At 35.4% G+C, this 11,942-nt stretch overlaps 1 pseudogene; it reads left to right on the plus strand.

The window, feature by feature from the left end:
• The window catches only part of LOC126493617 (60S ribosomal protein L13a-like), a 193,286-nt pseudogene that overhangs the window by 58,929 nt on the left and 122,415 nt on the right, over positions 1 to 11,942 (plus strand).

The raw sequence follows: 11,942 nt of genomic DNA on the forward strand, positions 1-11,942 counted from the left end.
CTGGAACATAGATGGGAGGAGTAAACAGAATAGAATTCTGGGCGGAAGAGGAAGTGAGGTCAGACTCTGCTCTGCTTCCGGAGAGACCGGACAGCTCTGCTGGAGCAGAGACGCCATGCTCAGCTCTCCCAGGCAGCTGCAACCCACGATGGACTTAGGCTAGAATCTTTCCGGTAAGCGCACCTTGGGGTGCTTACACACATCATTAGAAATGGGCTAGAAGTTTGGATGTCCACCTTCCTAGACCAAGATGGATCGGGGAGGACTTTGGACTTTCCACAGGGCAGGGAACCCTGACTGCCCCTCAGACTGGAGAGGGAGGGGGAGAGGAGTGGGGGGGGGGGGGAGAAGAGGGGGGGGAGGGGGGAAAAGGGAGGCGGGGAGGGAAATGGGAGGCGGGGAGGAGGCTGAAATCTTTTTTTTTTCAATAAAAAATTATATTAAAAAAAAAGATCCAAATGAGGAGCAGAAGGAGGGAGAACATGAGCAAGGAAGTCAGGACCACGAGGGGTGCACCCACCCACTGTGACAGTGGAACTGATCTATTGGGAGCTCACCAAGGTCAGCGGGACTGGGACTGAATAAGCATGGGATGAAACCGGACTTTCTGAATGTGGCGGACAATGAAGAATGATGAGAAGCCAAGGACAATGGCACTAGGTTTCGATCCTAATACATGCTTAGAACTTCTTGATACTCTCACATGTCAATGACATGTGAAGATAATGGAGCTTATATAGAAATTTCAAATTGTGTGATTTTGTTAACAAAGGGTTTTATTCTAGTTCATAAGTGAGCATAAGTTTTAAAAACTAAAAATAGAATTTAAATGAGCCTTAATTATTTTCTAAGACTAAATTTTTAGAGGTAAAATTGATGAATTAATGTGTTAGAGAAGGTTGGCGTGTCAATTTTGTTTTTAGAAATTTATTTTACAACAGCAATCAAAGATATGTACAAAGGTTCATGCAGAATAATTTTCAGCTCAGATTAATTTATAATAAAGAAATATTGGCAAATGTCCTATACCCAAAGACTGATTATGTAAATTAAAGAAGATTAATGTCATTGAACCATACTACACACTTATAGTCATGCTGTAGAACTCTATTTATTAACATAGGAATGTTCATATTATTGAATTTACGAATGTTGATGTAAAATATTAATAATGCAATCAAAATTTTGTGAATAAATGAATCTGTGAATACAACACCACATTTTATATTAGTTAAATGATAATTGTAGCTATACACACACATATATATATATATATATATATATATAATTTGATAAAATTGTAGTGGATTGTCTCAGGTTTTGGGTAGTGTTATTATATATCATTTTCATTACATTTTGTGTTTGTGTTTTACTGTATTATAACTTTTTGTGTTTATGCATTTTATCCATATACTCATCTTTTTTTTTGCTTGGGAATGAACTCAGAGCTTCATGAGTAAAGCTAAATACTCTCCCACTGAGGTACATCAGCAGACTCTCTAATCTTTATTTCACTTTTATCATAAAAGAAATATCTCTTTTATTTTGAACTAAAAGTGTATGAAGCAAAGAGGAAACACTGGCCCTTTGAGAGTTACTGTGACTTAGATTCAAATGAATGCATAGATCTGACATCCCACTGTACCTATCAGCACGCAGTTATTTCAGTTTGAATATATTAAATATAACCTTTAACTTTTTGTACACTAATTGTGTTCTTGAAAAATTTTCCAGGACACTTGTTTGGTATCAATGAAGCAACTAATAATACGAATCGTTCAATTTTATTAGTATCTATGTCATGAAGTCCTTTTCACATAAAGCCAGTCATTACCTACTTGTCAATATTCTTGAGAAATAGCAGTTTTGTTTATCTTATATGAGAACTTATGTGTAAGTGGAAGAACTTCAGATCTTCAACATGTAGCATGTATCTCAACACAGATTTCAGTGCTTTTCTTGTTAATAGAATGAACAGTCATGCCACTAAGTACCCTAAGTTCCATGAAATATTGTAACTAATCAACTATCTCATTTTGTGGACAGGAGATATTTATTTCTCTATGCTGAGTCCAGATTTAAAACAAAAGGTGAGAAAAGCAAACAAATCAGTTTTAGTGTCCAACAAATGAGTAAAAGTCTATAAATCCATTAGAAAGGTCAACATCTAACAGTAACTCCTCCCATCAATTGTTTTTCTGTATACAGTGTGAAGAAAGTTGGGGATAAAAGTACATTGTGAATTTTTACCTATATTAATCATATACGTAAGAAACTAAAAGAAACACAAGCCTACTAAAATACAATTTTTCTCACTATCCTATATTCTAAATAAATTCAAGGCATTGTTCTAATGTAAATCTACACTTGTTCTGAAGCTTTTTTGGTGCTATTTATGTATTTATCACAATTCTAAAAGTACATAATTTAAATAGTTTAAAAGTTTTTTGAGGGATGTTAGAAGCTGCCCTGAGATTGCAGAGATGGCTTGGTTTTTAAGAGGATTTCCTGCTTCTAAAGAGGACTGAACTTTGTTTGTAAGCACCCTGTTTGTTTGGCTTACAACCACCTATAGCCCCAGCTCTAGTGGTGTCTGATGTCTTATTTGACTTCTGTGAGCACCTCCATGCATGTGTGCTTATTGACACGTGTACAGGTACATTCACATGATTAAATAAAAAAAAACCATTTAAGAAAGAGTTTGTTTTTGCCTCTATTCTGTGTTTCAAGATACATAGAAATAGTCACTCTCATTTAAAATTATTGTAAATTTGAGGTAATACCTCTCTTTGAAGTCGAGATGATGACCCTAGCTAAGACTCCTAGCAACAGTGGAGAGAGTACCTGTACTGGCCTTCCCCTCAAATCATATTGGTGAATACTCCAACTGTCATCATAGATCCTCATCCAGTAACTGATGGGACCAGATGCAGAGATCCAGACCAAGCTCCTGGAATCCAATCAAAGACAGAGAGGAGGAAATATATGAGCAAGGGAGGTCACAATCATAATGGAGAAAAACACAAAGAAAGCTTTACCAAGCTTGTGGAAACCCATGAATTCTAGACCCAAAGCTCTGGCGTCTCCATGGTACTGACCTAGGCCCTCTACATGTGGAAACAGTGGTGATGCTTGGACTATCTGAGGGATCCCTGGCAGTGGATGAGGATCTCTTCCTGGGGCATGACCCAACTTGTTGGAGCCCATTCCCTATGGTGGGATGGCATGCTCAGCCTTAATGCAGGAGGAAAGGTGCTTGGTCTCATCTTAATCTAATGATTCAGATTTTTGTTGACTCCCTTACCCATTGGGAGGGGTGGATAGGGGTGGGCTAGGTGTGCTGGTGAGGGGGGTAGGAAGGAAACTGTGGTTGGAATGTAAAATGAAATTTTAAAAAAGCAAGTAAAAATGAAAAACACTTCAAAATCTATTTTTTCTTTTTGTTTACTCTGAGACAGGGTTTCTCTGTGTAGCTTTGGAGCATGTCCTAGAACTAGCTCTTATAGACCAGGCTGGCCTTGAACTCACAGAGATCCGCCTGCCTCTGTCTCTCCAGTGTTGAGATTAAAGGTGTGTACCACCACTGCTAGGCAGAGGCAGCTGGATCTCTGTGAGTCTGAGGCCAGCCTTGTCTACAGAGCTAGTTCCAGGACAGGCACCAAAGCTACAGAGAAACCTTATCTCGAAAAAAAACAAAACAAAACAAAAGAATAAAATCTATTTTTATGATTAATACATGTATAGACTCTAATGTGATTGTTTTAATATTCATTACCCTCTCTTACACCTCTATCTCACATTTGCTGACTTGCTTTTCTTCCCAATTAGTTTACCTCCAAGCCCCAATGCCTTTTTTATCTGTGTGCATGTGTGTGTTCATGTCTTGTGTAGGTATCTATATCATTTCATAGTTTCCTCATTACCCTCTGGCTTTTAGAGTGCTTTTGTCTTATCTTTCATGAATTTCTATAGGCTATGGAGAGGCTAATATTTATAGCCAAGCATGCAATTGTAACTGGAGGTTTCTCTTCCACCTGCCAGTTCCCAAATAACCATTCTGTGGCTTAATAATTACAAACTGTTTGTCCTATTAGCTCAGGCTTATTATTAACTAGCTCTTACAATTAGCACATGTCTATTAGTCTATATTTTACCGTGAGGCTCATGACTTGTTACAACACATCTTGCTTTTCCTGTTCCTGCTGGCATCTCCCTGACTCTGCCTTCTTTTTTTCCTGTATCTTTGTTCGAATTTCCCACCTGGCTCTATTCTGCCTAGCTATTGGCCAAATCAGCTTTTTTATTAACTGAAGTTAATAAAACATAGTCACAGTATACAGAGGGGCATCCCACATAATACAACAGTTTATTTTCTTTTTCTTATCTTTTTTGCCCAGCTGTGAATCTCTGCTTTATCCATTGCCTCTAAAATGTGACATTTTTGGATAAACATTTAGTAAACTGATACAATACAAAATTAATATACAGAAACCAGTAGCTTTCTCATACTCAAAGATAAAAGGACCAAGAGCAAAATCAGGGAAAAATCCCATTCACAGTAGCCTCAAAGCAAACAAACAAATACCATAAAATAAACAAAAAGAAAAATAGTAAATGTAAAAGTATTTGCTTTCATTCTGTACTGAATCTAAACATAGAAAGAAATGAAAGTGAAAAAGAACATAGCTAAAGGATACATTCATAAATATGCAATACGAATAAAGCTGGAAGTGTCACTATATTGGATTTTATTAGGTAGCCAGTTGACATAAGTACCATGGTACTAGGACAAAGATATATATAGGTAAATGGAATAGAATTAAAGACACATATTTGTCCACACAGTTTCAACACACATTGGAGAAAGAACAGTGTCTTAGGGTTTACTATTGCTGTGAAGAGACATCATGATCACATCAACTCTTATAAAGAAAATATTTAATTGAGTGTGGCTTGCTTAAGTTTCAGAGTTTAGTTCATTATGACCAAGATGGAGCACATGGCAGTGTGTAGGTAAACATAGTGCTGGAGTTGAGAGTGCTACATCATGTAGCAACAGGAAGTCAACTGAGTGTCACTCTGAGGGAAGCTTGAGAAAAAGAGACCTTATAGTCTGCCCCCACAGTGACATACTTCCTACAACAAGGCTATACCAAGTAGTGCCACTCCCTTTGGGGACCATTTTCTTTCAAACCAACACAAACAACATCTTCAACACATGGTTCTGCAGAAACACAATGTCCGCATGTAGAAGAATTAAACTAGAGCCTTATCTTTCCCCTCACCTGAAAATCAACTCCATACCGAAGAGCTTAATATAAGACCTAAACTCTGAAACTGCTAAAAGAAAATTTAGAGAATATAGAATATTTATTAGTAATTTAATCGCACCCCAATTGCACACATTTCATGTCCTTGATGTATTTAATAGAATCCACCTGTTCCTGCACATGTGTGTGTGTTCATGTGCACCTGTGCTCGTATGTATATATTAGAGACTTTGTTTTCTTCCTTTATATTGCATATTCTTAAGTTTAGGGCTGTATTGTTTAGTTGTATACTAGTGATATTTTACTTATGTTTTAATAAATAAAGCTTGCCTGAATATCAGAAGAGCAAAGCTAAGTTACTAACAGTCAGGCGGTGGTTGACTTTAATACCAGGATTTGGGAGACAGAGGCAGATGTGTCTCTGTGAGTTCAAGGCCACCTTGGGCTACACAAGATCAATACAGAACCAAATCCAGGTGGGGGTACCTCACACCTTTAATCCCAGTACTAGAGAGTCATGCTTTTAGTCCCTGAACTAGAGGGAATATAAAATGGAAATATAGGGAAGCTCTGGTTGCTTAGTCAGTTTAGTCTGTTTAGTCTGCTTAGTTTCCGTTCGCCCAGCCTTGGTAGAGGTAAAACTTCTCTAGCGGCTTGGATGCTTTGTTTCTCTGGTGTTTGGATTGAACTCCAATATCTGATTCTGGGTTTTTATTATTCGTGCTACAGATAGTTGTATGAGTCTCACACTTTTTGAGATAGTGTGTGTATGTAACTTTTTTTAAATTGTACCGTAAACATAACTGATAACTTCTACTCTAGTATTCTAAGTTGACAAGTATTTTATATGAGGATGCTTAAGTCACTGAACCATTGTTCTAGCTTTGGTGCTATTGCTGGGATATGATCCATTGTGTGAAGTATGCTCTTATTTACATAAAACTTCTTTAGTCATCTAAAAATTTATTTTGATTGTTCAGTGAAGGTTAGCTTTTATATTCTGTGGTAGGTATGAATATAACAACCCATTTGAATATGTAAATTTTGTTGAATTAGTTCTTTGGTTAGTGCACAATTGGGGTGAGGCTACATTTTGTCTTTTTGCGACTTTTATTACTTATGTTTTCTGTCTATTGAATTGGATTTTCTATTTAAGGTGGTTCGTTTCACCTATATTTTTTCTTCTTCTTTTCTTTTTTGACTTAATTTTTCGTCTTTTGAAATCTGTCTCAAATTTAATTTTTTAGTTCTTATTATTTAGGTATTTCCTATACTTTTAAGTTTCAAGGGTTTTTTTATTCTTTGAATGTTTCATATTTGTTTATTTATTTATTTTAGCAAAGCATTTTGTTTTGTGCATTCACAGCCCTTCTTATGTCTATAGAACTGGATTGGTAAAAATGTATAAAATTTACTATCTTTGCCTGGTTATGTCTATTTGTTTTGATACTCTTCTTCTATGTTGGAGACGTTTGTCAGTTGTTTTGTTATCCTTGACTGCCACTTCATAGTTAATCCTCTAAAGAGCATATTAGAAGCTCTGTGTGCTGGATGAATTTTGTTGACCATTGCTTCATAGAAATGTAATCTGGGTAAATTCTTCCCTTGGGGGAACACTTGAATTTTCTAATCGCCTTTAAGGAATAAGCCTGGCTACCAGCACACTGAAATCTTAGTAGGAAAAGAATTTTGAGGTTTAATATTCAACATATGAACTTTCATATAATCCCCCTTTTAATACAGTAGCTCCATCTGTGGTTGTTCTTAGTATCTCCTATTCTAGAGAGCCTTAATACTGTCTTCTCTAGACAATAAACTTCCATTATTTTCCCACTGATATGGAAAGGGCACTTTGCCATTTAAATGCAGTAAACAAGGGTTTGGATTTTAACTCCAGCTAAATTCATTTTCCTGTTTTTAACCTCTCACTCATCTTCCAGGGATGTCTAAAAGTACCCCCACTGAGGAAAATTGGGGGCTTCTTACCATCTGTAACTTCGAGTCTTAGATCAGTGGTTTTTGACCTTCCTAAGGCTTTGACCCTTTAATATAGTTCCTCATGTTTTGGTGACCTCCCAGATCATAAAAATATTTATGTTGATATTTCATAACTGTAAATTTTCTACTGCTATGAATCATAATATAAATATCTGATATGCAGGATATCTGATATGTGACCTCTGTGAAAGTGTCATTCATAATGGACTGGTTCTCAACCCACAGATTGAGAACCAGTGGCTTAGCCATGCTAAGTCAGTTTCTAATCATCTACCTGTTGTTCAGATTGCAGCATTTTGTTTTCTGTTATGTCTATTTTGTATTCTTTCTATCTTATTATGTCTCCCTTTTAACTTTAATTTTTCTGCTACCATTTTTGGTATGGGAGGTTCTTCTGAATATTTGCTGATTTCATTGGTTAATGCATAAAGAAGCTGTTTTGGGCCTGCACAGGAGAGAATAGAGCTAGACAGGGAAAACTAAGCTGAATGCTGGGAGAACAAATGCGGAGTCAGAGAGATGCCATGTAGCCTCCAGAGGGAAAGATGTGAGCTGTCAGTTGGAACCTTGCTGGTAGGCCACAGACCTCATGGTAAAATATAAAATAAAGGAAATGGCTAATTCTAGATGTAAGAGCTAGCGAGAAATATGCTTAATCTATTGTCCAAATAGTATTGAAAATAATAAAGTTTCTGTGTGGTTACTTCAGGAGTCTGGGCAACCAGGAAATGAACAAGCGGCCTCCTACTACACATTTTGATGGACTTTTGCAAAGGTAGTAAGACACTGAAACCCTGTTTTCAATCTGTAAGTTGAAAGCCATTTTATCCCTCCAAAACAGACCTGAGCTATTTGGTTAAAAGTATGTCCCATGGATTTCTGCTGCTTTCTGTGGAGAAGCATCAAGTTTCTCATTTTCATTAGCTTGCTGTTTGTCTCAGTTTATGTATTCCTTCCTCAGAGAACTCTTCCAGATATATTTATCTCAGGAAACAACCCAGTTTTCCAGATTTTTCTACAATTCCTAAACTGGTTTTCCTCCAGAGAAAACCACAATCTGTAGTTACTTAATTAAACAATTTGAAGAAAATTTGACCCAACTCTGTACTAGAAGGCTCATTCCTTGAAGGATGGAGGAACAATTTCTCTTATGTATATTATAACTTAAGTAGTACTAGATACAAAATGTGAACTAAATAAATATGTTATGTGATAAATAAAATCTAGACCCCTAAAGTACTACTGAAATACTCCTTCCATTTTAAATTGTAGATCAAAACATAAAGTGGCAAAAGCAAGCTAAATAATAACTGGAGAGATGGCTCAGTAGTTATGAGCATTTACTGCTCTTGTAGAGGATCAGGGTTTGGTTCCTAGCACCCACATGGCAGCTCACAACCACCTGAAACTCAATTCCATGCAATCTAATGCCCTCTTCTTGCCTCTGCAGACATTATACATATGTGGTGCACATACATACATGCAGCCAAAACACTCAAAGCTAAAATAGAAATAAATAAATATTTCTAAAAGCAAAAGAATCAAAATAGCATACAGTTCACATGTATAGATGATTATTTACTAATTTATAATTATAATCTTGTATTTTTCCTGCATACTTCTCATAAGTATTACTATATATTTTCAACTATCAGTTAAGAAACCAGAGAAATCTGTAACCAATAAGATTCATGTTTAGCTTTTGTAACAAAAGTTCACAAAAGCCTCAAATTTTCTGCCCTTCTGAAGTCCTACATTAGCAAGATATTTAAAAAATTGAATCTGGCCTATGAAGGGAAAACATTTTTGGATCTAGAAAATGTTTGAATTGGGGCAGTATTAGAAAAGAAACCAATTTATCGAGTGGCAGAGCTGTTCACTGTATGATCATTATGATCCTTGTTATTTGGGTGCTGGTTGGTATTTATATCTAATTAGCTCTCTTACACACCATCAAGCAATCCACATTTAGGGAATAGAGCAAAACTAAAATATATAGAGTTTCAAGCTGCCAAAAACATGTAACAGAATGAATTCAGGTTTAATTCACTACAGACCAGTTATTAAGAAACTACTGAAATTAGTTAGTTTGCATTTTTACTTGTATGCATGTGGTGTTTTTTTTTTAATAGCAGATGAAAAGGGATCAGAAACATACTTCTTCAGAAAATTTCTCCCTTAAATGGTTGACACTTTTTCTTCTTACTTACTGACCTTGGAGAGTTGGACTACTCTCAAAATGGGATTTTGCAATCCATTGACTTATTGATGACTATTTATTGGTATACATATAACATTTTATAATACATTAATAAAAATGTCAGTTCTTACTATTTTTTTTAAAGTATTTATTTATTTATACAATATTCTGTCTGTATCCTACAGGCCAGAAGAGGGCACCAGACCTCATTACAGATGGTTGTGAGCCACCATGTGGTTGCTGGGAATTGAACTCAGGACCTTTGGAAGAGCAGGCAGTGCTCTTAACCGCTGAGCCATCTCTCCAGCCCAGTTCTTACTATTTTTATTAGCAACTTATATGTTTCATAGCTAAAGCCATGTTTCTACTATATTACCACACATAAAATTACTTATGGGTGGATTAGTGTTTATGAAAGCACAAGTAGTCACAACCAAATTTGAAGTACATTATTTGTATATTATAAATAGCAACAAACAAGATTATCATATAATGATTAGGCAAAACAGTATAATAGCTCCTCCAAAGTTATATTCTATTTTCACTACATTTCTCATGACAACCTTTAGATTTAGAGAGGGATTACAAATATGGTACAGAGTATTGACTGAATGTGTTTTCCCTAACTTTATATGTTGAAGTCCTGGTCCTTAATGTACCTTTATTTGGAGATAGAAGCTCAAAATAAGAAATGAAGTTCAAATAAATTTTAAAAATGGAACCCTAATCTGATAGGATTAGTGCCCATGAGCAATCTCATATTCTGGTGTCATTTTGCATTTTATCTTCATCTCCATATGTGCACTTACTAAGATAAGACAATACAAAAAAGGACATAGGAAGAAGGTGGCCATTCACAAGCCAGAAGAACTTCCCGTTGAACTCAGTCTTCTAGTGAAAAAAAAAAAAAAAAGAATAAGAAAATAAATTTCTGTTATTTAATGTGCCTAGATTAGGATATTTTGTTATGATGACACAAATAAAGTCCCCATATTTCTCTTAAATTTAATGAATAGTGTAATGAGTCTTCCTCTGTCCTGCCATCCAGCTCTCAAATAATGACACAGAAACTTTGTATTAATAATGAAAGCTCAGCCTATAGCTTAGGCTTATCTCAAGCTAGCATTTATAACATGAATTAACCCATAGTTTTATTAATCTATAATCTTCCATGTGACTTTTATCTCTTTCACATTCTATGTATCTGACTTGTTTTGTGTCTGTTTGGCTTTTCTGCCTCTCTACTTTTCAGAGACTTCTTTGTGCCTGTAAGACCCACCTATACCTCCTGCCTAGCTATTGGCCATTTAGCTCTTTATTAAACCAATTAGAAAGTGCTTTGGCAAAGACAAAAAGATTATTTTACAACATTTCCCCTCTAAAAAGCAAATGGTTGTAACTATACATAGTAAAACTATATATAATAAGAATAATTATCACTTAAGAATTTCATTTACAATGTCCAGTTTAATTGTATTTGGCAAATTCACATAAAATACTCCATTATGAATCCTATCTTGGTGAGGCCTAAGTTTTGTACCTAATTTACTTTCTATCCTACCTTTGTAATACCAAGCCAAAACCATCTTTTTAGATCTCTAAACACATTTTCTTAAACAATTTAAGCTTGTATGTTTCTCAACCTTATACACTTTACTCCTCTTTTGTGAGTTTCTTTTCTGAATTTGGTAACAAGGTAAATTATAATTATTTAGCCTGCAAATCTATCAGATACCCAAGAAAGATATAATATTGCTTGAGTAAACAGGAAGTGCAGAGTAAACAACTTCCAAAACTATTGATAAGATAGAGACACTTGATTGCCTTGACAGTATGTAACATTAGCAACATCCATATTTGGCCTACAGGCCTACAATATCTGACAGACTTTCTTGTGAAGAAGGAAATTTTGAAGGACTCTCCTACCTTATCTTAGCAAAGTTCAGTAGTCACCTTCTTTTGTGTCTTTCTCATTCAATTTATACAGTATACTGTCAATAGTAGAGGCAAGAGCAGTTCTTGCCCTGTTGCTAACTTTGCCACAATGAAAGTAAATTCAATACAGAAGTTCTTCAATATCCAATATCCTTTTCTTGAAGTAGTTTGGTGCTGTCAGGAGGAAATGTGTCTCATTGCCATGACAAGCCTTAGGTTGTTAAAACATCTTAAATTCCATATTCTGTAGTTTTGTAAAGTGTTTGAAGATCATATATCTATGCAAAATATATCTTTGTTTGACCTCCAAACATACCTACCCTGACTACAAGTTGATTGTTATAGAGGACTAATTACTAACCTATGTTTCTTTGTTATCCTAGTTTATAAAAATAACTTTCAAAGACTAGAACTCATTACATTTTAAGTGAGCTGTATAGGTACAATATGTTAAACAAGAGTAGAAACATTTATAGAGAATGTTGTAACAAAAAATAGCCTTAAATTTGTATCAATATACAAAAGTATCTGAAAGAAGA

The sequence above is a fragment of the Alexandromys fortis genome, unplaced genomic scaffold (genome assembly GCF_014885135.2).
Source record: "Alexandromys fortis isolate MF-2015 unplaced genomic scaffold, M_Fortis_MF-2015_v1.1 scaffold_276, whole genome shotgun sequence".
Classification (NCBI taxonomy): Eukaryota; Metazoa; Chordata; class Mammalia; order Rodentia; family Cricetidae; genus Alexandromys; species Alexandromys fortis.